The sequence below is a fragment of the Cyprinus carpio genome, unplaced genomic scaffold, assembly GCF_018340385.1.
Source record: "Cyprinus carpio isolate SPL01 unplaced genomic scaffold, ASM1834038v1 S000006701, whole genome shotgun sequence".
Lineage (NCBI taxonomy): Eukaryota > Metazoa > Chordata > Actinopteri > Cypriniformes > Cyprinidae > Cyprinus > Cyprinus carpio.
The window spans coordinates 1,107,611-1,131,375 of NW_024879310.1; the positions used below are offsets into that span (position 1 = coordinate 1,107,611).

Below are 23,765 nucleotides of genomic sequence, written 5' to 3' on the forward strand. Positions count from 1 at the left end.
TTTTTTCCCCTCCCACATCCCCCGTCTGGACCTCGGCGTGTGCCATCTTCAGTGCGCGACCCGGGATGAGAGCCGTCCCACCATCGCAACCGCAAACACCTGGCCTTGCACTGAGGAGCGCGGGCTGGGGTGGAGGACTAGCATTAGCACTTTTCACACTCTCCGCCACAACATGTCAGCATGGATTTATTTGAGTTGTTTTTTCACAGTTGTTTTTATCTTCTTCGTCAAAACATCGCAAACGACATTGTTACTCTATAAAATGCCAGGAAAAGTCAACTTGGCATTCAGATGTCACAAAGGGTCATGGTCTGTCTTTTTTCTGCGGAGAAAATCTGTTGGTTTGCGTTTTTTTTTTTTTTTTTTTTTCAGTGTAAAATGCTTTTTTTTTGTGCACCTGGTCAGAAGGTCAGTGTAACAGTTGCAGTTTCTTTTTTGTGTTTACTACACTTTTAGATCAGAATATTCCGTTATCGGTCTCAAACTGAGATGCCGACTAAAATGCCAACTTACTTGTATAATGAGCTTATGATGAGGTGGCCCCACTAAGGTCCTGTAACATAGCCTACTCATCGAACCTGATGAATTTTAGCCACAACTCTGATTTATTATCATTGCCCATCAACGGCTGAGCGTAAACGAGCAGTAAAGCACAGTTACAGGAGTCCGAATAAAGCAAGCACTGCTTCAACCTCAGGTAAAGTAGGGCAAAGTTATTTTAAAAGTAGGTTGTGCTAACTTTCATTTGCCTTGCGGTTCTTGCTAATCACAAATTGCCAAAGCAAAGCACAAGAGTGCTTGTTTTCCCGCTAATTCTGAGGTCACCCTTGTTGGCACATTTAGTGTAATGCCTTTTCTTTTGTTTACTCATTATTACCCTATTGTGACCGAGTATCTATGAACAAAAGCTTGTGAAATTACTGATCAGCTGTTTTATTATAATCGAATGAACTGTCTCCTGATTATTAGCATTTAAATAAGTGCAAAAAAGTATTAAAAACTCTTATTTTGCAGGCAGATTTCAAATATTGGTAGTGTCTGGTCAGTCTGGGATGTAGTTTTTCATTGGGTTTCGAGTGTTGATTATTTTTTGTGTTTAATATTGATAGTGTTTCCTGTGTGTAATAATTAAAAAAATAATATCATTTTTATTGTTTTTTGTGGTTTATGTTTTATTGTTTTTTTTTTTCATTCATATAAACACTCAATCTAATGAGGAGAACATGATGACGTCCCAATAAAATGCTCACTGATATTTCTATAACATTGCTGCAGTTCAGCTGTACATCTCCACTATGGCATTTTCTGTTAATTATGTTTGTTTTTGTCTGTTTTTAATGCAGCACAATCACTCATTTGTATCCTCAGTGTTTGATTTCACATTGTTATTCGAAATAGTGAAAAGGTTCCCTTCGATTGTATTGAAAAGCCGTTCTTTATGAGATCCAGATGTACAACAGTGTTTGAGAACATTGTGTTATTTGATTGTCCACTTTATTTATTGATAACTTAAGCATGTTTGAGAGGGTGTGTATGTGTGTGTGTGTATGCGTGCACATGCTTAGGAGCGTTTTACAACAGGGTGCTGTCATATCCTGTTACGTTTATGCATTTTCATTTTTGGAATTTAAAATCAATGTTTCTACTGGCTGTATGGTTTCCTCTAGCAATTTCTCTAGGTAAACACATTTAATTTTATTAGGACAAGCACTATGATTTTCATATTTATCAATCACTGTTGGAGGTTTGTGGTGTGCTTGTGTTATTCTTAAGCCGTTTGGGGGTTTTCTGTGGAAAGACATCAAATGAAATGCAGTCCCAAAAGCTGAAATTTCAGTTCATTGTCGTGGAAGATGATGAAACTGAATAACAATGGTGTGAATGACCTTGCGAGGGAATGCTACATGAAATTAAGAATTATACTTTATTGTTTGCACATGGTATGCTTCAGTAATAAAGTCAGTGTGCACATCATTCAGTGGTATAATGCAATAAGTGAGCGTGAAACAAGATTTTTGGAAATCTGTTGATGGAATTTTCTCTAATAAAGTTGCGTACACATATAAACACAAGTATATAAAATTGAATATATTATCCTGAAATGGTCAGTAGTGTGAGATGGGGGTGATAATTTGATCTCATTAGTGACACAACAGTATTTTCTTCTTTCTAATACTGTATTGATAATGTGCACTTGCTGTCCTTTTTGACACCACTTTATCACAAACCAAGAGGAGAGTCTGTTTGTGTCTTTTGTAGAGTGTCTTTGTCACAGTCTTAAGAGTTTTGTTCATTACAGTTGATCCAAACAGACTAAAATGTAAAGGTTTGTGTTTGTTTTTATTTTTAGAAACATCATTTATCAGGTCACTTTATACTTATACTTACATATACAGATATGTTCTGGTGATGGTTAATATTCCTAGTGAACTGGACAGTTAGAAGTATTAATATGTATTACACATGAAGACAGTTCTGCAGTTACTTCCCACATACGCTTTCTGGTAAACAGTTCAGTAGAAAACTGAACACACTAGTTCTCTGTAGTGTGACACACTGCTGTTACAACAAGTCCGATGTAAGTGTAGTTCTGAGAAGGTTCGTATGCTCTGCCTATGACTGTGTTTTCAAGATTTCTTGCCTGGAGCTTTATAAGCTTCAACGAATATTTGAGAATTAATGATAAGTACGAGGTGAATGTGTGCCATTGTACAGCAAAGATCTGGAACGGTTTGCTGTTCTTGCAAAATGTGAGTGTGGAACCATTTTCATGCAAGGTTTTTTTTTTTTTTTTGTAATGTTGCATAATTTGTTAACTGGCGAAATAAACCATTTGAATGAGGCTAATATGAGTTTTTTTTTGTGTGTGTGTTTGTTTCCACAACACTAAACAAATAATAGGCAATGTGCCTGTGCCTGCAATAAAATGATATACCTTATATATCTTTAACTGAATATCAGAGCTATTATAATATAATATAAAGCATGTTTAAATGTTAGAATGTTTTAGTGAGTCTAATTAGGTCATGATCAAATAAAGATTTTAATTTTTTTTGTATCAAAAACTGACAAAATGAAATATTGCATATTTAGAAACAGCAAATTGACTGTAAATTAGTTGATAGTTTTAAATTGAACTAAATGCTCTTTGAATCTCTAACGGTTCTCTCTGCATATTTATTGTTTTACTAGAAAATATAGGGGTGAATTAAGGGTGATTGGGACAGTTTTTAATTTCTGCCTTGTGCAAGATTTCTTGCCATAAATTAAAAACATCAACCCAACACAGGATATATTTCTGTAATACTGAAGATGTTAACTACCCATTTAAGGAGGAAACAATGTTATATTATAATAAAAAGAGGATGTGTGACGTACACTTTTCTGTAAACTGAGCCCCAAATTTTTTTTTTTTGGTAACATTGGGATTGGGACAGCACATTTTCATTGATTTAGAGTAGTGTAAGAATATTTACTGAATTGCACAAGTTAGTTTCATACTTTGATATAATTTTATATGCAATATTTCCTTTTCTGTTGTTTTTCTTTAGGAGTAGGTTTTTTTTTATGTTCTGATTTGATTTCTCTGTTCATATTTAAGTGTTCATTTTATTTTATGTTAAACTTGATTTGTAAGTTGATGTTTTGCTTGAAGTCCAAAAGTCATTGAAAACATTTAAAAATCAAATAGACAAGTAAAAAAAAAAAAATGCTTCAGGTCCAAAAAAATTGTTGGGTGGCCCCAACACAAAATAACACATTTAACCTGCAAACCTTTAACAGAAATATGAATATGGTTTATTACTGCAACAAAGTCAGCTTTTATTTTTAGAATGCTTCTAATTCTGAATTTTTTATTATGAAAATCTAGCTAGTTCGTGAATATTTTGTGGGTTGATTAAGGCTTGCACAAATAAAACAGTTGGAAAGCATGATTTAGAGCAAGGTCAGTCGTTTTCTTAATTAGCAAAGCCTTAAGCACTGTCCCAGTCACCAAAATTATGCTGTCCCATCCACCCAAATTGTGTTTGAGACAAAATAAAGACAACCTAATTCTAAAAATAGAAACATGATACTAGCACATTTTTTTTTACTGATTTTGTAGAAGTAGTGCATCATATTTATGTCTCCAACTAAAGTTTGTATATTATAGTAGCTATGACAATTTTAGGAACTTATTATGAAAACTAGCAAAAGCTTCCCCGCCCACCTACATGATGTCACACCAATGGGGGCATCCCACGTTAATTATTTGGTCTTACAGCTAGGGCTCAGCAAAAAAAGTTTTTATTTTCACTCATTAGTTGGTTGAAAAAAATTATGTTTTGTTTAGTTATATTGTCCCATTTCACCTTATGTCCCGATCACCCTTAATTCATTACATAAGAAAAAACTATGATGTGTAAAACATCTGTTCATGCTAAAAGGCTATAATATCTTTTCTTACATCTGGAAATAGCAATATACAATGAAAAAGATTTGTTTTGGTTTTAATTCACAGCAAAGAATGATTAACAAAAAAACAAAACAAAAAACGAGAGAAGTATGTAAATCTCCGCCCTGCTTCTGAACCAATAGAAAGTAATATATTTGCATGTGCTGCAACTCTGGATTCAGTGTAGAATTTCTGCAAATTTCGTATTTCCTTAAACTTCATGCTACAGAAGGCAACAGCCTATCATACAGATTAATCGTGACATGCTGTTAAACACAGGTTCACAAGTTACCCTCACCATCGCTGGGACACACAGCGCGGCAGCGACCTTTATATTGACGCAGCCTCACCTGTGATAGATGCCCGGATGAACCTCGGTGGTCCGGGGTGCAGGCTTCAAACCTGTAGCTGCTTAGCGGCAGAGTGGTTCAATTCCACCTTTCGGGCGTGCTGAGATTGTGCAAGAACCGGAGTGTCACACAAATGCGTTTTTTTTTTAATAAATGTGATTAAAAACGTTTTTAGACCCCTGCTGATAAAACATCCGGAAGCTCAGCCGCGCCACAAACCAACCAGTGACGTAAACACTCCAGTGAACCAAATCGCAATGCTCACACCAGGGTGTCATAGGAAGTGACGTGAGGTGCCCTTGGTTAGCTTGACAGCGTGTGCTTGACTGAGAGGCTAGCAGGCTAACACTGATCATGTGAAATTAAATTAATCTTTCTCTGTTCGCGTCATTGCTCGGTTTAAGAATGCTGAACTGTACGCATGCCTTTTCGTTATCGTTATTGGTTTCGCATCTTTAGATTTTTATATTATAACTCGTATATTTGCATGTTTGGCTGTAGCTTATCATCTAGAATAAACGGTGGCCATTCTAGAATCGGTGCAAACTGCTGTCCCGCAACCAAAAAACATTTAAAAAGCATTGAAGTATCCAAATCTTAGATCCTTTATTAAGATTATGAAACCCACAATAATATTTAAAATATTACTAAGTTTAATATATAGCTTATAAAATAATTTATTGGGTACTTTCAATTGGGGAGGTGGCAGTCCCGAATCTAACCCCTGAATTTCAATTTATGAAAATTAAATTGAAATAATTTTTGTATTTTTTTCCATTGTTGTTTTTAAAAATATCGTTTTGATTCCTTTAAAAAGTAAAATTTATTTATCAATTATTTATTTTAGTTTTCTTTGTAAATTATGAAACTTTATGTATATGTAGAATGGCCCATATATGGTGTGTATATGTATGTATTAGATATATATTTATTATATAGTAGAGGTAAAAAGCGTAGTAAAAGCGTGTGTGCGATGCATGCATGTGTGTGTGTGATTTATGTACCTTCTCTACCGTTCTTCGTAAAATAAAAATGCCTCTACACAAGTATCCACCAAAATCTGGGAAGTCCTGAAGCTGCAGAAGGGCATCTATGCCCGTTTACCCCAGCCACTACCTGCGTTTCTCTGCAGGACAAATACCCCTCCTTCTCCTGTGCACTGGAAACCACTGGGTGTCAAGTACAGACTCGATCCTAAAACGCGATACAGAGAGCGAGTCCAGGATGTGCCTGTCCCTGTTTATTATCCGCCACAATCACAGGACGGACTCTGGGGTGGAGAAGGCTGGATATCTGGCTTTAGATATGCCAAAGATGACAAGGTAATATTGTGCTACAGTAATATTGATTTTGGTTCTTTTATTTGAATAGTGGATAAATCAGAATGTTTCCTGAAGATGACTTATCCTGTATGTGATATGTACTTGTCACACCAGCTCTTTCTACAAGACTGCGCAAAACCTGGAAGCCGCAGCTGTTTAACAGAGAGCTTTACAGTGAGATCCTCGACCAGAAGTTCACTGTAACAGTCACAGCTCGCACACTGGACCTTATTGATGCTGCTTTTGGCTTCGACTCTCTACATTCTTAAGGTGAGGCTCACCTGGTGAGCAGGTCCTCAAAAGTCTGTGGCGTTTAGCATGTTGAGGTGAGCAGTCCTTTTTTTTTTGTTTTTTTTGAGAAGTCCTCAAAAGTCTTTGTTAATGTGTTTTATCATTTTACAAAAATTACAATTTCACAATTAAATTAAAACTTAAAATGATAGTAATATTCATTGTATACATTTTTTTATTGTATATTTATTATATTTAAACTTCTGTATTTGGCGTTTAGTGTGCTTTTTCATTTCACAAAGATTACAATAATTTTATATAATAATATGTGCTTATGGAATATATTGTATAAAGTCATTTTATTTATAATTGTATATAATTTTATTATACAAAAAATGAAGTACACCTGTGGCATTTAATATTTCTTATTATTTTACAAAACTATGATAGTTTTGTCTAATATATTTTTTTATATATTAATGTATATTGTATAAAATATTTCAACTATTACAAGTCTGTGGCATTTTGATATGGTTTTATTATTTTTGGATGAATTTAAATAGTTTTATATAAAAATGTTGTTTATATAGTAATATATATATTTTTTTTATAAAATTTTGGAATTATTATATTACATTATTGTCTCAAATATGTAATTTACTATATATAGAACACATTTTTGTGTATTGTAACCATTTACATAAGAATCCATTTTTTTAATAATTTATATTAGAAAATCTTTACTGCAAAATGTGGTCGATATATAGTGTGCATCTCTTTTAAAGCAGACCCCAAAGCAAGATTTGAACTCCAAGTTTGGAATGGATCTAAAACGTGCAATGCTTTTACGGCTGGCACGGAAAGACACGGATTTGTACCCCGATGATCCGTCTCGCAGGGAGAAAATCTACAACCGCTACAAAGTGAGATGAGTTTATTTATTGTGGTGGTTATGTACTGTATATTTGCAGCCATATGTTGTTGATAATCATCCCGTGTGTTTTCTTCATTTGCCTTTCTCTCAATTCTTACAAGCAGCAGTTTGAGATCCCAGAGGAGGAGGCTGAATGGGTGGGCTTGAGTCTAGAGGAAGCAGTAGAGAAACAGAGACTACTGGAAAAGAAGGTGAATATGAAAGATGGTCACTGCATGTCCAATAGCTGTCATCAGATAAATATTACTCCGTTTTCTCGTTCTCAGGATCCAGAGCCTCTTCACAACAGCTTGGTGAAGAAGCTTGTGGAGGAGCTCACCATTAAGAAGCTCTCAGAGCCTCAGATTGTGGAGAAAAAATGATGACTATTCTCTTCTCTGCCATCCTCAGAAGAATAAACGATAATGTATTTATTTTGTACTAACATCATCAACAACGTGCTTATTTTCTGTAAATATGTCATTTTTACTTCATAATAAATTGAATCAGCTAATCTGACTGGAATTCCTTATTTTCTGGCTGTTTGGAAACTGGAATGTCCTACTAACATTGGTTCCCATTTGGTTATCCTTTAGATCATCTGAGCTACAAGGATGCGCTGTTTTCTTTAAAATCAAAGCTAAAATACACATAAGAAACAGCGCATCCTTGTGGCGCGGCTGACACAGAAGAATATACGCAGCATACGGTGAAATGGAGAGACACAGAGGAGACCGCTGATGAAGGAATTGTTGAAAAAAGTCGTTATTTTTGATTTCTTTGCTTACAAAAAGTGTTCCCGTCACTTCATATAACCCAGATTGCACGTCTGATGGCAGATGGAGTATTCTGACGATGCTTTTCATACTGTTCTGGACCTGTTATTTACTTGGCAGTCTATGGGACAGTCCACAAGCCCTCCCGGTTTTCATCCAAAATATCTTACATTGTGTTCTGAAGACGAACAAAGCTTTTACGGGTTTGGAAAACAACATGGGGGCAAGTGATTAATTACGATTTTCATTTTGGGGTGGAGTATCCCTTTAATTACCGGTGAGCGTTTTTCAGTGACGCTTTATCCAAGCTACTTATGTCAAGTCAAGTCAACTCTGCTTTATTGTCAATTCTTCCACATGTACAGTACATACATACAGAGAATCGAAATTGCTTTACTCTCAGACCCCTGGTGCATACAGATAACACTAACAGTAGAGCCTAAAAATCTAGATCAAATATAAAATATTATACAATAAGGGAATGTAAAAAAGACATATAATAAAAAATAAAAATAAAGTTAAAGCAGCGCAAGGCACATGGCAGATAGAGTGCAAACCAGTGAACAAACAGTACAGATAAAAAGATTTTTAGTGCAAAAAAAAAAAATTAAAGTGACAAAAGGGCTCAAGAGCAGTTATTTTATTTAAACTGACTGATGAGGTGGTAGAATGACGTCAGTTCCATGGTGAATGAGGTAGTGAGCAGACCAATGCTGCACAAAGTGACTGGTGCATGTCATCTTGTGTTAGTGGGAGGGGGGTGGAAGGACCTGGGGATGTGGGATCTGGGTGGGTGGGGGGGGGGGGGGGTCTGGGGTTCATAGTGCAGTGGTGCCTGGGGCAGAAGAGGGATGGGGTGGGGGTGGAGGTGCAAGTTCGGGCGCGAGAGTTCAGCTTCCTGACAGCCTGATGGATGAAGCTGTCCTTTAGTCTGCTGGTCCTGGCCTGGAGACTCCGTAGTCTCCTCCCTGATGGCAGCAGGTGAAGAAGCTGTGTATATGTGTATTTTATACACTGTTATTTACACATTTCTGGAACTGTTGTTGATACAATTAACAAAATAGAGTCAAGTAAATGCCAATATTGGGTCTAAAATGTATTTACACATTAACTTAATGGTTTTTAAGCACTCTTATTGCTTGTTTAGAAGCTATGACAGAATTACATTCTGAACACAGTGCTTGACATTTCTGTCAAAAAAAAATTCAGAAATGTGAATTCACACTGCAAAATATTTAAAGCAAATAGTTATTTTAGGAGTGCAAATGTGTGTTGTCTAAAAGCCTTCCTTTTTTGGCGCCATGCATTTTATACAGTTCTATTGCCCAATACTGGACTTTCTTTGAGGCTTTGCAACATTGCAACACACACACACACAGAGAGAGAGAGAGAGAGACCAGACAGAGAAAACTTTGTTGTTCACATTGAGTCATCTCGGGTCATGTGGACCGAGGTGTGAAATCACTTCTCACGGGAGCCACACCACACACACACACACACACATAGATCTATTGTTTAAAAGTCACTGACATTAAAGCTATTAGGTAATAATGAAAGCTTGAATAAAATAACTAAAAGCAATAATTTAAGTTCTTAAAGTTTGACGAAAGACTAGAAGTCGATTTCGTCAGAGATTTTGACATGTATGTGTTTTAGCTATTGCTCAGAACTCTATATATAGTATCAGAGAAGTGCAACAAAGCACAATAGCTGTAGTGAATGAGGAAGTGACAGAACTTCTTTTTTTCTGATTCCCCTGTAGGTCTTAAATATAAAAACATATATGGCATGAAATCAAGGTTTGAATTCCTTTCAGACTGATGGAAATTTATTTCTGGATTGATTGCAGTGTTTAACATGAAGGCCTTTCAATCAGATTACTGATATTTTTTTTTTATTTGGATGCAAGTAAATGTAGCTAATGTTAATGCGGTGAGGTAGATTTGGTTGGACTTTGGCCTCAGTGCCGCCCACTCTCGAGACAGAAATTATGAATTAGCCGGTGACTAATAAAGACAGAAAACAAAGGGGAGTCAAAATGGAGTCATTTTCCAGAACACATGATTTTAATATAGACAGCAGCAACACACTATAAGAAGCAGAATGTGACAATATTTGAATGCAACTAAAGGAATTTTACACAGCACAATAAAAATCACAGCAGTATTACAGACATTATATATGTATAAAAGAACTAAATGCTTTCCAATAGTTATGCCTGTGTACCCAGCTTCCTTCAAACATTGATATGACAGACAGACAAAAATCACTGGAATCTTTTTGCCACTGACTCAAACAACATTCATTTCAGTTTCCCAATAACTTCACATCATGACCAGGCGTGACAAGTTTCCAGGATAATTTGACTGTTATCTCTGAAAAAATAAAATCCTGTGCAAGCAGCCAACCAGAACTTGTTAAATATACAACTTTAACTCCAATTTTAGAACTTTAATAGACCAATGAGATTTCTTTGTGGGTGGGGCTCCAATCCAAATTCCCCTCTGACCTATTAAAATGTGTTAATGTATTTTAAATTACATAAACATTTATATTACCGAAGCCAAAGAAATGAAACATTTACCTTAATTTGTGTTTTCAGTTAAGACTTCGGTTATCAAGCTTAGAAGCCATTCACACAGATTTCTTTGTGTTTAAAAGCATGAGACACAGGCAGTAGACATGAAAAAAAAACTAAATCAAAAGCGCAAGGTCAAGAGACACGTTTTTTAAAAGCTGACCTTTTTTAACTTGAGTGCTGTTTTTAGAACATTGTGTCATGCACACTACGCTGCACAAGACACAAGTGCACAGTCAAACACATCCATCTAGCGCATGTTTATATAGAAAAACAATGGAAAAAGCATCACAGTGAAGTTGAAGAATGTGTTCTGTGTGAACAGCTCCTAACAGCCTAGCATAGTGTGCCAACCCGGTTAACCATCAGGAGTTACAAACAGCCACCAATGGGTAGAGGATTCAGTGCAGGATTTTATTGTTGCTGATTAGAAATGGCTTTTACCATGTCGTCACACCTAGCTTGATCATGTTATCAGATTTGGTATGAATTAATCCAACTGCTACTTCAGAATTGTGTTTTTAAATATCTCAGTTTGTCCCCTTAATGCTGTTAACTGAAATTCCTCTATGGATGAACTATTCTGAAATGCTCAAAACAAATATGTTACATATAACACTTAAAAAATGAAGTGAATTTGGGTCTGGGACCATCTACACAATACTAATAGGGTTCTGCTCTGAAACCCACACAATAAATTAGCGAATGAATGACGGATCACATTTCATAACTGGCACATCACGAGCAGCTGAGCAGCAGCTGTTGCTCCCTTTTTACTAGAATGCCTTTCATTGGCTATCATTAGCCTCAGTGTCTTGTCCATTCTTAAGACCAGTCGAGCTGAGCAGGTTATTTACTTCATTAGTACTTCATACTACCAAACAGGAAGTCAGATAGTGCCAGCTGAACAGGTTTGGCAGTCAATAGCAAGTTTGACTTCTGAAGTCGGTGTCTTTTTCCTAGTCCAGAATTATTTTATAGTCAACATTGACTGTATGTACAAAGTCCCAATAGTATCTAAGACATAAGAGTCCACAGTGGCATTCAGTGGTCCAGGTCATTCTCGTTCTTCACAGTGGAGAAAATGAGGGCCTTCGATGTTCTCCAGATCTGTTGGATAGACCTGACTCTCATTCACCATCTGACTGAAGTGCACGTCGTTTATAGACGACATGTTCATCATCGGTTGATTGACGTTCAATTTCGTATCTGTGCCGTCTAACCCAAAGTTGAGATCGCCAGGAAACAACAACTGATTTAGAAGCTGGTCTGAACCTTGCTGGCCAAGCATTGGGAAATGCTTTGGAAGACAGTATCTAAAGTGTCTAGGTCCATGCTAATACAACCATCCTCTTGTTTGAAGTCGTCATTTGTAATGAATTTTCTCCATAACCTGGGATGGCATGTGGGACGCCTCCATCCATAACAGGGACTGCCATGGAAGCATTGGGAATGTTTAAAATCGGGAGAGGTGTAGAATGGGTTTTCAAATGCTGTGGCATGCCGAGTTTCGTTCACAGTGTCTTGATCTGAGAGAGGAGGAAATAAAGCATTGATGCCAGTCAACAAAGTTTTGCTAAATATTAAGGTATCTGTTTATTTTACAAACATCCTTACTTTGAGGAACGCTGCATGGCTCGCTGAACTTCACATCAGATTTCATTTTCCTCTTGCGGTTGACTCCGTAAGGATCTGCAGATCAAAAGTGCAAATCAGATTAACCTTCCTTCCGTGTTTACAGGGTGACAGAAGCATGTGATGGGGGCTGACTAAAATGGCACTGATTGTAACAGAATGGTTTGTGTTCTATTGTGTTCTATAAGACCTATTATGAAGCATTACCGTTTCCTCATGCATACTTTTCAGTTTAAACTATTATAATGCTGCTATTTTATAATGAAAAACTGACATGGTGACACACCCTCTTTTTACAATATTTTTATGAACTAGCAAGAGAAAGTCTGATTCATTTCTGGGATGTGAGGCGTTTTGCTTCATTTAACCGTTCTACTGGTCTTCTTTTGTATGCCATCACTTTTAAACACAGGAAACCTGAAAGCACCACATAACTAACATTTTTAGGACCATTACACCTTTTGTATTTATTTATTTATTTATTTATTTATTTACTGTTATTCAGGAAGCATGCACTAAATGGATTTATAAATGATGATAAAGAATCAAGACTTTTAGATCTCCGTTTCAAAATAAAGGCTGTTCTTTTGTTCTTTGTTTATTTTAAAGAATCCTGGAATAAATGCATCACGGTTTCCACACAAATATTAAGCAGACACAACTGTTTTCAACATAAAAAATAAAAAAAGTTTTGTGCGCAGCAAATCAAGCGTATTGTAATATGATTTTTGAAGGATCACGTGACACTGAAGACTGGAGTAATGATGCTGAAAATTCACCCTTTGCCATCACAGGAATAAATGACATTTTAAAATATATTAAATACAGTTATTTTAAATTGTAATAAGATTTCACAATATTACTGTATTTTTTTATCAAATACAGTTATTTTTGCAGCCCTTCTTTCAAAACTCTAACAATATATACATTCATAGAGTGTTTATATAATTTGATATACTTTTTTAAAGTGCTTAATTTTAATAATTTAATATTTAATAACAGTATAATCCTATAAACCATCTATCCATTCTTCAAACTGCCTCTGCCAGCATAATAGTTTATTCATTTAAGATTTATAATATTTTTACCTTTTGATTTTAGAGTGAAATCTACCGCAGCTAGCTCCCTCATCATCTGTCACCTTATGTTTATCTAATAATCTTGTCTTTATATGACTCACCTGCGTTGTCTGGAACATATGTGAAATTGACTTGGCTCGCGGTCCATCCGGTCAGACAATGCTGCGAGTAGACACACGCCGGACCTCCACCTCCTCGTTATATTCCTGCTCCCTGAAGGGCGGGACTTGAAGACGATGGCGATTTGTCGATGGACATCAGTCTGAGCAAACTCCGACTTGGCCTCCCCATCGTCCTTGCAGAAGATTATCTCAATGTCATCTATGGAGGTTTCCAGATACACAATTGATTTATTTCAGCACAACTGCATTGGCAAATCGAGATGCTTGTGAATTAAATATGAACCTTTCAAAGTTTCAGTTACCTTTCTGCACTTTGTCACAGAGCATGTAAATTTCAGTCCCCCCTTTCCTGTGCAGGGGCCGTTTCCCTGACAACATTAAGCCGTTGATCTTCAGCTCTGCTGTTGTGGTCGCGTCTAATCAGACAAATAGAAACAATCCAAACATGATCTACCAGCAAACTACAGAGACTCTGTGTACTTGAGTAGAGTATGTTTCTGGCCCCATATATATCTTTGCTCTTACTCTTGTCATAAATGGGGTTGGAAAACCACAGTTGGTGCGAGGGGAATTCGCTCTCCGTCCTTTCGTTCCAGCTCACACTGGAACACACAGTCTCACCACGTTCATGTCCATGTCCTCAATGGTCTTAGAGTGGCCCGCCTGGTGGACGAACGAGACAAAAACATTCAACAAATGCTCATACTCCGCTACAGTGGAAGAGTATTATTAGAACCTGCTATGAAGGAATCATAGGTATTCGGAGAATTCAGAACAGAGGCATTCGGTCTGCAATATCATTCAATAACTCACTGTTAAACGGATCAATATTCTTATTCCTCCTCTTCTGAAGTGAGGCATCAAGTTCCTTCCTCCGCACACATTGGATGCCCAGATTCGCAAAGCTGGAAAACACAAACACACTCAGGCAGGAAATAACATTTTTACTCTCAGATCATGTTCTACTGACCATACTGTCTTCCTCCGCACACATTGGATGCCCAGATTCGCAAAGCTGCGAGTGCTGTGGGGATTGATGTGGGATGACACAGATGCCATCTGCCGACAGTCCTTTCCCGACCAAGCAGTGTGGATGTGGGCGGTGTGGGATGTCCTTTGTCACAAGAGACACGGTGACCATCACTTTCTTGATATTATCAATGGGGCCTTGCCAATCTAAAACAGTGAAAAGATAAAATACATTTTTGCTTTTGTTTCCACAACATTGCTGAAATCGGTTCTTTGTGGTTGCCACGGTTGGCACAGGCTCTTGTGTTGAAAAGTACCCATTTCACAATGGCCAAAGATGAGCGGTGTGCACATGTTTTGTTTGTGTGCCCACGCATCACACACCTCCCCCATGTACGTTCATTTTTAACTGCAATTAAAAGTTTAAGTTTGATAGGGGGATGCCCCACTGTTATGGGATAGACGGTGGATTCCAGACACTGCCCACTGATATCAACTAAGGGAGTGTGAATTAATTTCTAAGTCAATGTAAATGGAAAAATATGACCACGCACAATGGAAATGAAATAAGAGTTTCACAAGGTCTAACTGATGAACATTTTTTAAACCCTTATAGCCTACCTGTTTTATACACTGAATTCTATGGTCTCTAAATCATCGCCCATGATGAAAACTTTAATGAAAACAAACTGATTGCAGTTTATACTTTTTTAAGAAAGTCAAAAGGCCTTTTAGTATAATTCCAAAAATGTCCGGCCTTCAGGTCATGGTAAAAACATGTCTTCTTCTTGTGAATCGTTACAGATGTTTATAAAGTAACATAAAATGTAAGAATACATTTTATATTGTTAGTAATATTTTAAGTATGGTACTTTACTGGAACTGAAGAAACTTAGGTTTACTTGCCATTAGTGTTACATTTTTCTCCTATATCATACTATATGAGCCATCAAAAGCCTGATATATCAAGTATGATACTCAACAAGAACACACATAATGAGATGTATTAGACTTTTTTTTCAATAAACATTCCATTTTAAAAAAGGTATAGTTTTCAGACCTGTTATTTCATATGTCAGGCTTTAGAGGGTTACATTTATTCTCACTCCTAAAAATACAGTTGTTTGATCATTCATTAGCATCCATCCCAAACCTTCTTCCTCTGCACATCACTTCAATGGCCTAGGCAGCGTCTTGCTGGAGTCAGTGCTGGAGGTTCCAAGTATGCCTGCCCCGCGGATCGTCCCTACACACTCATAGCCGCAATCGCATGCCACGCTCCTTCGGCTGCTCCACTCACCACCACCAGCACTGGCTTTTTCAGGAAGCGCCTCCAGATGTTCTGTTCCAGTCTGCGGAGGATGAAGTCTCTTGTTTGTCGCTGCAGATGACTGTCTCCACGTCGCTGAGGATGGCACTTTTTGGCCTCGCATGGAATGCATGGGTGCCATACGATCAGTTGGTGCGCCGTACTTGGGGTCTGGTCAAGGATGTATGGGCTCTCGCCCCTGAAAAGAAGAGAGAGGCAAGCTAAATGTTAAAATATGAAGAAAATGAATGGTGCTTATCTGTAGAAAAGCTTCATTGGTTATTCAGTTGCAAATATTTCTGAAATCACTTTTAGCAAGTGCTATTACAGTATTTATAGTCTCCTGCACGGTTGCCAGGGTGTTGCTAAAGAGTTTTGAACAGATGTTTTAGCTCTTCCAAGGTTTTCTATCATGGTTGCCAAGGTGGTGCTAGTGTGGTTACTAAGGAGTTGCTACCTCCAGGTAACTAAAATGTTTTAAAGGTTGCCAGTGTTCTGAATAGTTTTTAATCACATCACTATGGTGTTTACTAGGAATTTTCCAGCGATCCAGGCTGTTGCCATGGGTGTTTACTATGCAGTTACTAAGGTTGTTTGGAGTGGTGGTTTGCTAATGTGTTCTAAAGAGATTTTAACAGATAGTTCACACCAAGGAAAAGTAACAAAGATGACTATAACAATACCTTTATGAGTGTCCAAATAACCCAAAAACGCCAGACGATTATGTAACTTATCATAAGCATGTGCTGCCGCTTTGTTGTGTATACCACTTTAAATGATGTAGCCTCTTTAAAGTCAGGTGCAAAAGCGTGTTTTGTACAATTAGCTTCAATTGCTGTTATATGTTTAATCAGCTTATCCTGCTGGAAAAAAAAAAGTGATTCCAACGATTAAGTCCTCTGGTCATTATTGACGCATAGGTATCATATAGTTATAACATGACTATTAAAACTTTGGTGTGGCTTTAACAGCTTGGATTTTCAGATAACAAATAATGAACAAACAACTGAACAGAGCAAAGAGACACAATATTTAAAACAAAAAAGATAAAAGGGTTTACATGTTTAAGCTTAAAAATAAATGGTGTGCCAGCCACTGAATGATTCATTTTCAACCCCCACATAAATGACGCGAGCAACACAAAGCATACAGGAAGAACACATTCAGCCTTGTTTTATACTACTACGCCTGGAATCACACGCTTCCCCCTCTCCTGCACTTCTGCCCCAATATCATTTTTAAATCATTAATGGAAAAGACAAACAATTTTTTTTTTTCCCCCACCTTCAGCTCACTCTTCTTCATTTACACATCTAAAGCCCCCACAAAAAAACAAAAACAAACAGCAACGAGAGAAAAGAGGCAAAGAGAAAGTGAGGTGTGGTACAAGAGGTGAACGAAAGAGGTAGTGAGCCTAAACAGTTTTGTCCTGATCACATGCAGATATTCGAACACACAGAAGCACCTTTCATATATAACATATGGGATAAAAACAATGAATTGTGAAGGCAAGAACAACCATCACAAACACCAAGTTCTGGACATTCCTGAGGATTGACTCAGAGCGCGTACACAGAGAGCACGCTGCCTGAGAAGAGCCAGCATACGAGCCAGTGTGAAGAAGAAACAGGAAAGCTCACATAGCCTGGACCGAACAAAATCAGCCAATGCGAAGAGACGTGCTGAGGAAGCCGAGGCAGCGGTATAGTGTCTTACTCTCTTTGCTATAGGAGGCAGAAGTGGATGAGAAGCCATATGAGCAACGCCTAACTGCAATGGTAAGGCATCGCGATTTACAATCACCGCTGATATGAGAGAGAAAAAAAAACGCCCTAGCATGTCAATGAATCACAAGGTTTTCGATCTCCCTACCAAAAAACACTGAGCAAATACAGTACAAGGATGCCATCAGAATTTGAGAGCCATCGTTCCATCCATAGCACAAACCATAAAGGATGAGTGACCGCCACCTAATGTTGTTAGGGTTGAAGCAGACAGCAATCGAGCCAAAAAAACTTATCATCTCAGTCATCGCTGCTCATTTCAAACCTGTATGACCTTATGCCAAACGACCAAAGAAGATCGTTTTGAAGTCACGCATGGTCCATCTGGTTACATAGCATACCTTCAATATATTGTTTTTTAGTTCGCCCACGACGAAAGCTCATTATATAGGGTTGCGAATGATATGACGCGGAGTAAATGATTATGCTTAATTATTTGGCGTTAACTATATCACTTTAAAATGGTTTCAGTACTTTAATAGTAATGCCTGCCTGTCTTTAAAGCAACGGATACAACAACTGGCTCTTTTGGTTTCAGTTTTGGTGTACCAGCAAGAAAGACTTCACATGTGGAGCTTCTCCTCTGGATGACCATGCACTGGGCGGGTGCTTCTCCTGCCCTCTAGCCGAAAAATTCCCCCAAACACGGAGGATCAACCGCTGGATGTCCTGCCGTCCACAGGGTGGAGGAGGAGTACCATGGCAGCCATCCACGCGTCCGTTACTTTGATCGTTTTCCCTACCGTGAGCTACTCTGGCTCATAAGATCTGCAAGGACAGTTGTTCTAATCAAATTATTAAACAAGAGCTCTAGCTTGAAGAAATCACAGTTTATAATTAACTGCATTTTCCCCCATATAAGCACAAGATCAGATGCTTAGGCAGAAATGACATGATTGTGTTGCTGTTACTGCCCATCGGATAAACATGGAGACTGTAGGTGCACGGACTGCACAACATCTCCTTTTTGATGTTCCATAGAAAGGGACAGGATTGGGGAGGCATAAAGTTGGAGTTGACCTAACTACCAACCAACTGTTTGACCCAAACTATCCCTAAAAACCATATAAAACACGCAATGTATGCAAGAAGAAACAAAGTGGAACAACCAAGGCCACCTCACAATTGACGTCACATCTGCCCACACTCACACGCTAGATAAGACCGTCTGCCACGCGGGACACATGATGCGTGAAAAAACAGAGAAGAACAATCAGTTTTTAAAGCATGCGCATTCGGAAACCGCCCACCTTGCAAGCAACTTATTCTATTTTATGTATTTATTTATTTAACATAAAACTTAGTTAATGACAAAGTAGCTGAATCGGGCATAGAATTTATTATCAGCTAAGAAACAAATGCCGTGGCCTAAAACGACGTCATGAAACATAATCAACATGAATACTTCCACATATAGTAGAAACAAGCTAAAATAGTTATTCTGCGACGTTCAAACAGGAAAGACATTCGCGGGCTCTGTATTAGTGTTTCATACAGGCCTGTAACTTTAAAAACACCCCCCTTCTCTAAGAAAACCAACTTTGATTAACTTTTGTGCATGAACGTAATATAAAGTGATGTGGCGATAGCTGCCGTTCAAGCTCAGTTGGCACATTAGTATATAATAAATCGGGCTTAGGATAAAAAGGTAGATCAAATATTGCTAAAACATGCTGAATCATAGTGACAACCGGGCATGGCCGAAGTGACTGACCCCTGTCTCCGCTGTGCGGCCGTTTCCGAACGCTCATGTTTTCTCATTGCCGGTACAATGAAGCAGCAGAAATGATCTCGTTACCACCTCTCGTAGGTCGTTATTGTTGTTTGAATCGCAATCTCCCTCCGAAACCGTGATCGAGATCACCGCGTTTTACGGACCTCATTTCCTGGTGCGTCGCCTGTTTTTCCTTCTTTTTGGAAGGCTGAGAAGTTAACTGGACTTTTTTTGTGTAAAGAAATCCCGATGAAAAAAAAGAGAGACCGCTATCTGGTTGCTTGCAGGCCGCCACCGACTGGACATGACAACCGAAAGCCGAACACCGTTTCGCTTCCGTATTTCCTTCCCCCCGTTTTTTTTTCTTAGTACTAGAGGCTGATCTGGTGGGTGTAAATCCCCTTTACGGCACAACTGGGGAAACCCCAAGTTCATCACCATGACACGACTAACAAACGGTGAGTTTCAAGAAGAGCGCAACCAAGACATGTAATTTTACACCAACCGTCCCTAAAATTAACCGATACGATCAGTTATAATAGATAGTAATAAATGAATTAATCCATTAATAATAAAATCGAAAATCTATTAAAGGTCGATGGGATGCTTCTTGGGTGATTAAGTACATTAAAAAATGTATAGGCTAATATATATATAATATTTGGATGAATATAAACATTAATACATCAATCGCATACACACATATACAATATATATATCTATATATATATAGATAGATAGATGCTAGATAGATATACATATATATACTATACATACATATATATCTATATATATATCTTCTATATATATACAAATATATATATATACATATATACAATATTACACACCACACAACACACACTATATATTCGATATATATATATTAGGGCTGTCACTGATAATTCACGATTAATAACATCTAAAATAAAAGTTTTGTTACATATATATATATATGACAGGGTATATATATATATATATACAACAAATAAGAGTAACATGTTAGAACATACACACAAGTACACACATTAGATATATGTATCTATATTTTATATTAGGCTGTCAAATACTATTCACGATATAATCACATCCAAAATAAAAGTTATATATACATAATAAAATATACACAGTATACAACCTATATTATGTAAACAAACAACTTTTATTTTGGATGTGTGTGATTAATCGTATTAACTATTTGACTAATATTATAATACACACACCACCGTTCTAAACAAACGGTACCAGCTCAGCGAGTGGAGCGGTTTGCTATCGCCACATGATCTCTAGTAATTAGGGGGTTGATTTGGGCACACTGCGCCTGTTGGTTTCATCATTGCGTGCCGACTTTGATAACACAGCACTAGCTAAGGTTCGAACGAAAGAGATGATATCTGGGCCACAGATCCCGAGTGGTGTACAGCACTGGTTTAAATTGCTTTGTTTGATTTAAAGGGTTTTCATATGTAACTATGCCCCCTTACCCGACCGAGAGCATAGTTTCATAAAAACCATACAAATTAAACGCCTGGCACATTTGGCCACGTGAGAGTCATATGACAGACGAGCACTGTGAATTCTCCCACGAGCCGAAGCAGGGCCCGAAATAGCAGACCCAGGTGTTTTGGGTTCACGGTTACCATTAACTGTGCCGTCACCAATCCCCATCACTAATGCCAAAGGATTTTGGGCTGGGCGTTTGGCGCGTGCAGGCAGGCCCACTGGCAAAAACTGCGCGTGCCCACTATGTTTAACACGTTTCACGGTGATTCATTGGCGACGAACTACAGGCCTTCGGCAGCGGGGGGATTCGGTCTGGTGTTCAAAGGCACATACTTTGACCAGAATGCTGTTGTAAAGAAAGTGATAATGTAGTGAAAAAAAACAAATGGCCTCGAGGCAGAGTTTTCTGGGCTGACCTCACTGCGGCCCACCTGCAAAAAACCATCAAAAATCTTGCGCGTGACGGCGGTGTCACCACGTGACACTCCTAAGAAACCCAGTACAAAAGACAACATCTGAACGATTGTGATGGCGGTTCGCGGCGTGCTAAACCTCCAGCAGGTCATTCGGACACGTTTTGCTTTGGACAAGTGCGCTGCATATCAGCTGGGACATCGCGCGCGCGCCTCCAGTCATGCACGGTGCACGGCATAGCCACGGATTAAAAACTGCCAATGTTTAGTGTTGAACAGGGTGTTTGTCCGCGGCGTGGGGTATAATCTACACGCCCTCAATCGCTGGGGTGTTGTTATTCAGTCTTGTGCTGGGAACGACGACCAGCGTCGTCTCCGACCCGCGAGATCAGCTTGGCCAATGAACTTTCAATTGTACTTTGTGTACCTTCCCCACAGCCACCCCAATCCACCTCCCCCCGCGAGTGGTACCAATATGGAGCCTCCCGATCACGAACATGTCTTAGTTTAAGGGTTTTTTTTTCTTTTTTTTGAATTTGTAATGTATATGTAAGTTTAATTCTGTAAACCTTTTTATTGTTAAGCCAAAATATTGTTAAAAGTGTCAAAAGAACTTTAAAGTTTATTTTTAATATTAGATGCGCGGGAGACTTTTGTGCATATGCTAATTATTTCTGTGTTGATATTTTGTCTTGGTTTAATCTAAAGATCGATTACAAATCGCACGAGGAGACATAAAGTTAAACTTTAATTTGATAAGTCAAAAGAAAAGCTGTTTCAGCTGTCTTTGTCGTAAAGAAGCACGTTTTACCCATAGGAACGAGGGCAGAGAAGGTTTGACAATGATCGCCATGATAGACATTTTAAATGGAGCAGGTCGCAGTATAGGGGCCGCCATATTGAAGAGTTGAATGTTAACTCACTTTATTTCAAAAGAACACTGCTTTGTTAATGGAAAACTTTGATAGCAGAAATAATATGACAACCTACAAGAGAGTGCACACAGAGCATCCTTATGACAGAAGTCACTGAAATCTTTTTAACTGATGTTGCAATATACAAAATATCTTGTGTCATATTAAACCTGATTACATTTAGTGATATGAACACAGCTCTATAAAACAATCATTTGCTTTCCTGCAGCTCCCGAACCAATTGTGGATTATATCAGACGTAGGTGAAAACGCGGAACACATGTAAGTGAAATTGAGATTGGGGCTCGGTGTATCATCCAAATTCTGCCAAAGCCAATTACCAGAAATGGTTATAGAGAACGTGTCTATTTTGTATATAGCCTTCACCTGTCAACCAGATTTTTCTATGTCCTTTCTCTTCTTAGTTTTGTAAAATATGCCACTACATAATAGGCAAAAAAATTCACAACCTATCAATCAAAAGGGAGTGAGCTTTTTGTTTTTGTCCAACAAAATGTAAATCTCAAATGTAAAAGCTGTCTAGTTTATATAAGTTTAAACCAAAACCAACCTGTTCAAGCAATTTTAGTATTAATATTATTAAATATGAAAAACAAAAGTAAGTTATGGTAGCAAAAGTCTTTGCATTGGAAAACCACAAAACATTTTTGTTTTAAGGTCAGAGATTCATGCTAAACCAGAGGAGCAAGTATGCACTTCATATGGATTAATCAAAAGTTTTCTTAGGTATTTTATATATATATATATAATATATATATATATATATATATATATCTCTATATATATATATATATATATATATAGCATATATATATATATATATATATATATATATATATATATATATATATATATATATGAGTTCAATGTCACACCTTTTAAAAATCCAAATAATAGCCACTGATCAACTCTGGAGACACATGAATAAAAAACGATGTCTGGATTTTAAACTGCACCAGTATGATTTACTATAAATACAGTGCCTTTAATTTTAAACGAATAAAAAGAAAAGCCTAATCAATTCCGATAGTACGTGCATGGCCAATAAAATTAGGACAAACCAGACATTTTATCTCACAGCATTCTTGGACTGTCAACTGTGCGAGCAAGAACTGGCGTGACACAGTGGTGGTCCGGCGTGGAGTGTGATTGTAATGGGAACTAGTTTCTCATGTAGAAGACTGAGCACATTCTCCGCATTGCTAGACAAGTTGATGTCAGCATGATTAAGTTTTACAAGCTGAGATGCTATAAAGTTTTAGGACATATAAAAGAAAATTCAGAGGCCTGCGAATAACAGGCACACTTTTTCTGACTCTCAAAATTTAAAATGTGTACTTATATAGTGCCTGATTCCTTTGCCCTCGCATACATTTCGCGCTCTTCGCTAATCCCGTACATACGCTTGTTATTCATTACCCTAAGTAAGCCACAATTAAAGGTATGAAAGTCGTCGTCAGAATACTCCATCTGCCATCAGACGTGCAATCTGGGTTACATGAAGGGACGGGAACACTTTTTGTAAGCGTAGAAAACAAAAATAACTTTATTCAATAATTCCACCTTTATTTACTTGCCAGTCTATGGCACAGTCTCAAGCCTCCCGGTTTTCATCCAAAATATCTTAAATTGTGTTCCGAAGACAAACAGAGTTTTACGGGTTTGGAACGACATGGGGGTAAGTGATTAATGACAAAATT

At 37.7% G+C, this 23,765-nt stretch overlaps 1 non-coding gene and 2 pseudogenes across 1 annotated transcript; 2 read left to right on the forward strand and 1 right to left on the reverse strand.

Annotated features, from left to right (window-relative positions):
* The first annotated feature begins 4,796 nt into the window (after positions 1 to 4,796).
* On the forward strand, positions 4,797 to 4,883 carry trnastop-uca. Its single transcript has one exon. It is a non-coding gene; the product is annotated as a tRNA-Sec (tRNA).
* Positions 4,884 to 5,817: 934 nt separating this feature from the next.
* On the forward strand, positions 5,818 to 7,765 carry LOC109099475 (annotated as a pseudogene).
* Positions 7,766 to 11,565: 3,800 nt separating this feature from the next.
* LOC122144516 lies at positions 11,566 to 15,852 on the reverse strand (annotated as a pseudogene).
* Positions 15,853 to 23,765: the final 7,913 nt, after the last annotated feature.